Consider the following 5,415-nt stretch of genomic DNA (forward strand, 5'->3'; position numbering starts at 1 on the left):
ACACTTAGAATATTTTTGAAGCAGTACAAATCAGTAACCGCTGACACTTAGAATATTTTTGAAGCAGTACAAATCAGTAACCAGCGACACTTAGAATATTTTTGGAGCAGTACAAATCAGTAACCACTGACACTTAGAATATTTTTGAAGCAGTACAAATCAGTAACCACTGACACTTAGAATATTTTTGGAGCAGTACAAATCAGTAACCACTGACACTTAGAATATTTTTGAAGCAGTACAAATCAGTAACCAGCGACACTTAGAATATTTTTGAAGCAGTACAAATCAGTAACCAAGTGCATTTTTGAATTGGTTACTGATTTCTCCGTTGAAGTTGGGGCTGCGGTTGGCTTCAGTTAGTGGTGGGGGCTTAATTTTCGCCGAGGGGAGCGTGTCCCGGTAGTGTCTCCGAGGAAGTGGTACCTATTGAAGGGGGTGTTTCTGAATTTGGGCCCTTTTTGAGTGGCATTGCCGGATGGGTTTTGTGTTGAAGGCTTCCAAATCGGGTAGCTCAGCCGGATTTGACCCGGCGGTTCTACCGACTGTCACGCCTTCGAGGGGGGACTGTTGTCTAAGTTCAGGCCGAATTTGGTGAATTTCCTAAGTCGGGAAGTGGTCCCAACGGGTTTGGGAGTGAACCTAACTGCTCATACCAACTTTGAGGCTTTGGGGCCGGGTAGCACAGTCGGATTTGACCCGGCGGTTCTGCCGAATGCCTGGCCTTCGAGGGGGGCCTGCCCTCTGAGTTCAGGCCGAATTTGGTGATTTTCCTAAGTCGGGAAGTGGTCCAAACGGGGATGGGAGTGAACCTGACAGCTCATACCGACTTTGGGGCTTCCAAGCCGGGTAGCTCAACCGGATTTGATCCGGCGGTTCTAGCGACTGCCACGGCTTCGAGGGGGGACTGTTGTCTAAGTTCAGGCCGAATTTGGTGAATTTCCCGAGTCGGGAAGTGGTCCAAACGGGGATGGGAGTGAACCTGACAGCTCTTACCGACATTGAGGCTTCGGGGCCGGGTAGCTCAGTCGGATTTGACCCGGCGATTCTGCCGACTTCCACGCCTTCGAGCGGGGACTCTCCTCTAAGTTCAGGCCGAATTTGGTGAATTTCCTAAGTCGGGAAGTGGTCCAAACGGGGATGGGAGTGAACCTAACTGCTCATACCAACTTTGAGGCTTTGGGGCCGGGTAGCACAGTCGGATTTGACCCGGCGGTTCTGCCGAATGCCTGGCCTTCGAGGGGGGCCTGCCCTCTGAGTTCAGGCCGAATTTGGTGATTTTCCTAAGTCGGGAAGTGGTCCAAACGGGGATGGGAGTGAACCTGACAGCTCATACCGACTTTGGGGCTTCCAAGCCGGGTAGCTCAACCGGATTTGATCCGGCGGTTCTAGCGACTGCCACGGCTTCGAGGGGGGACTGTTGTCTAAGTTCAGGCCGAATTTGGTGAATTTCCCGAGTCGGGAAGTGGTCCAAACGGGGATGGGAGTGAACCTGACAGCTCTTACCGACATTGAGGCTTCGGGGCCGGGTAGCTCAGTCGGATTTGACCCGGCGATTCTGCCGACTTCCACGCCTTCGAGCGGGGACTCTCCTCTAAGTTCAGGCCGAATTTGGTGAATTTCCTAAGTCGGGAAGTGGTCCAAACGGGGATGGGAGTGAACCTGACAGCTCTTACCGACTTTGGGGCTTCCAAGCCGGGTAGCTCAACCGGATTTGATCCGGCGGTTCTAGCGACTGTCACGCCTTCGAGGGGGGACTGTTGTATAAGTTCAGGCCGAATTTGGTGAATTTCCCGAGTCGGGAAGTGGTCCAAACGGGGATGGGAGTGAACCTGACAGCTCTTACCGACTTTGGGGCTTCCAAGCCGGGTAGCTCAACCGGATTTGATCCGGCGGTTCTGCCGACTGTCACGCCTTCGAGGGGGGACTGTTGTATAAGTTCAGGCCGAATTTGGTGAATTTCCCGAGTCGGGAAGTGGTCCAAACGGGGATGGGAGAGAACCTGACAGCTCTTACCGACTTTGAGGCTTCGGGGCCGGGTAGCTCAGCCGGATTTGATCCGGCGGTTCTGCCGACTGTCACGCCTTCGAGGGGGGACTGTCCTCTGAGTTCAGGCCGAATTTGGTGAATTTCCCGAGTCGGGAAGTGGTCCAAACGGGGATGGGAGTGAACCTGACAGCTCATACCGACTTTGAGGCTTCCAAGCCGGGTAGCTCAGCCGGATTTGACCCGGCGATTCTGCCGACTTCCACGCCTTCGAGGGGGGACTGCCCTCTGAGTTCAGGCCGAATTTGGTGCATTTCCCGAGTCGGGAAGTGGTCTCTGTCACAACGGGGGCAAGTGTCTGAAGAGGTAAAGTGAGTAACCAGCACAGCTTAGGGAAGGGTTCCAAAGTTCTCAACAATGTGAATTCGGTTACCAGGAAAGCTTAGGAAAGTTGCCTGACTGTCCCAAACGAATGAACTGCAAAACTTAGGGAACATGCCCGAAGATGCTTAAAAGTGTGAAATCAGTAAGCAGGAAAGCATAGGAAAGTGCCTGAAAGTGCTAAATGAGTAACATGAAAAACGTAGAAAAATGCCCGAAAATGTTTAAAAGTGTGAACTCAGTAACCAGCAAAACTTAGTAAAACGTTGGAAAAGCAGAAATGAGTAACCAGAAAAACTTAGAAAAATGTTTGAAAATGAGAAATGAGTAACCAAGAAAACTTAGAAAAATGCCCAAAAAGAAGAAATCAGTAACCAGAAAAACTTAGAAAAATGTTTGAAAATGAGAAATGAGTAACCAAGAAAACTTAGAAAAATGCCCAAAAAGAAGAAATCAGTAACCAGAAAAACTTAGAAAAATGTTTGAAAATGAGAAATGAGTAACCAGAAAAACTTAGAAAAATGTTTGAAAATGAGAAATGAGTAACCAAGAAAACTTAGAAAAATGCCCAAAAAGAAGAAATCAGTAACCAGAAAAACTTAGAAAAATGTTTGAAAATGAGAAATGAGTAACCAAGAAAACTTAGAAAAATGCCCAAAAAGAAGAAATCAGTAACCAGAAAAACTTAGAAAAATGTTTGAAAATGAGAAATGAGTAACCAGAACAACTTAGAAAAATGTTTGAAAATGAGAAATGAGTAACCAAGAAAACTTAGAAAAATGCCCAAAAAGAAGAAATCAGTAACCAGAAAAACTTAGAAAAATGTTTGAAAATGAGAAATGAGTAACCAAGAAAACTTAGAAAAATGCCCAAAAAGAAGAAATCAGTAACCAGAAAAACTTAGAAAAATGTTTGAAAATGAGAAATGAGTAACCAGAAAAACTTAGAAAAATGTTTGAAAATGAGAAATGAGTAACCAAGAAAACTTAGAAAAATGCCCAAAAAGAAGAAATCAGTAACCAGAAAAACTTAGAAAAATGTTTGAAAATGAGAAATGAGTAACCAAGAAAACTTAGAAAAATGCCCGAAAAGAAGAAATCAGTAACCAGAAAAACTTAGAAAAATTTTCGGCCAAGTGTGAAAAATATTCTAAGTGTCAGCGGAGGAAAATGCCGAAGCATCGGGAAAGATTCAAAAACTCATGCCGAACATGAGTTCCGAAGTGCCGGAGGAACTGGGCGAATTGAGCCCGGCGGTTGGCCAGATGTCGTTTTGAGTCTGCAGCCCGAAAACTTTAACTTTGTCTGCCGCGGAAGTCTGGACCGGGAAAAATCCAAACGGTTTTGCCGGGTTCGAGTTCCAGAGCGAAGCAGTCGAATTTGAAATTCAGACCCATTCAGTGCCACTTGACATTGTGACACAGTGAGGTTGGCGGGGTACCCGGAGATTTCTGGGAACACGATTTTTAGAACAAAATGGCGGCGCGGGACCACTTTGAAAGGCATCCGAAAAACGGTTCCGCGGGCAGAGCACTTGAATGACAGGCCTGTGTGCATGCCCAAGAGCTCTCGGAAGTCTAATTTTTGACACTTTGTCAAATTTTCGACAGACTTACCCAACTCTTGCTGCCTGTTCTAAGAATCAGTCAGAGGCCTGTGCGGCGGTCTCTTGACACTTTGGAGGGCGGGCAAACCCCACGTTGACTCCGGCCGTCCCTCCAAAAGGCACTTGCTATTGGGGGAAAGGATTGCAAGTAGCCTGGTTCCCGTGGGAGCGGCCAGGAAGGGTGCAGGCTGGCCCTTGCCTGAGCATTCCCAAAACCCTCTTCCGCTGAGAGCAGACCTCGCACGCCGCACTACCGGCTCTGGGAGTGGTTGGCCGCTATTGTACATAGTCCGGTCCTTCCTCTGCCACCCGGCAAGTGCGATGGCTCTGCCGCCCTGCGGTGCTCGTCACCCAGGTTTGGGGAACACGATACTTAGAACATGTTGGCGGCTCGGGACCTGCAGGCGAAAGGGGCCCCGTGGTGCTGAGCACATCGACCTCGGGTCTCAGTGCAAGCCGGAGAGTTCGCGGAAGTCTTAAAAGATTTTGACATCTGCTCAAATCTTTGACAGGCTTGCCTGACTCTTTCCGTCCGTTCTAAGAATCAGTCGGAGGCCGGGGCGGGGACGGTCTCTTGACACACGGAGGGTTGGCTTCCCTCCTCAGGCGTTTGTGTCGAAAATGAAGGCGAGAGATGCAAGCGTCCTGGTTCCCCTGGGTGCTGCCAGCAAGGGTGCAGGCTGACCCTTGCCTGAGCACTCCCAAAAGCCTCTTAAGCTGAGAGCAGGCGCCGCACTACCGGCTCTGGGAGTCGTTGGCCGCTATTGTACATAGTCCGGTCCTTCCTCTGCCACCCGGCAAGTGCGATGGCTCTGCCTCCCTGCGGTGCTCGTCACCCAGGTTTGGGGAACACGATACTTAGAACATGTTGGCGGCTCGGGACCTGCAGGCGAAGGGGGCCCCGTGGTGCTGAGCACATCGACCTCGCGTCTCAGTGCAAGCCGGAGAGTTCGCGGAAGTCTTAACAGGCTTGCCTGACTCTTTCCGTCCGTTCTAAGAATCAGTCGGAGGCCGGGGCGGGGACGGTCTCTTGACACACGGAGGGTTGGCTTCCCTCCTCAGGCGTTTGTGTCGAAAATGAAGGCGAGAGATGCAAGCGTCCTGGTTCCCCTGGGTGCTGCCAGCAAGGGTGCAGGCTGACCCTTGCCTGAGCACTCCCAAAAGCCTCTTAGGCTGAGAGCAGGCGCCGCACTACCGGCTCTGGGAGTCGTTGGCCGCTATTGTACATAGTCCGGTCCTTCCTCTGCCACCCGGCAAGTGCGATGGCTCTGCCTCCCTGCGGTGCCCGTCACCCAGGTTTGGAGAACACGATACTTAGAACATGTTGGCGGCTCGGGACCTGCAGGCGAAAGGGGCCCCGTGGTGCTGAGCACATCGACCTCGCGTCTCAGTGCAAGCCGGAGAGTTCGCGGAAGTCTTAACAGGCTTGCCTGACTCTTTCCG

This window comes from Hemiscyllium ocellatum, unplaced genomic scaffold (assembly GCF_020745735.1).
Source record: "Hemiscyllium ocellatum isolate sHemOce1 unplaced genomic scaffold, sHemOce1.pat.X.cur. scaffold_882_pat_ctg1, whole genome shotgun sequence".
In the NCBI taxonomy this organism is placed as follows: Eukaryota; Metazoa; Chordata; class Chondrichthyes; order Orectolobiformes; family Hemiscylliidae; genus Hemiscyllium; species Hemiscyllium ocellatum.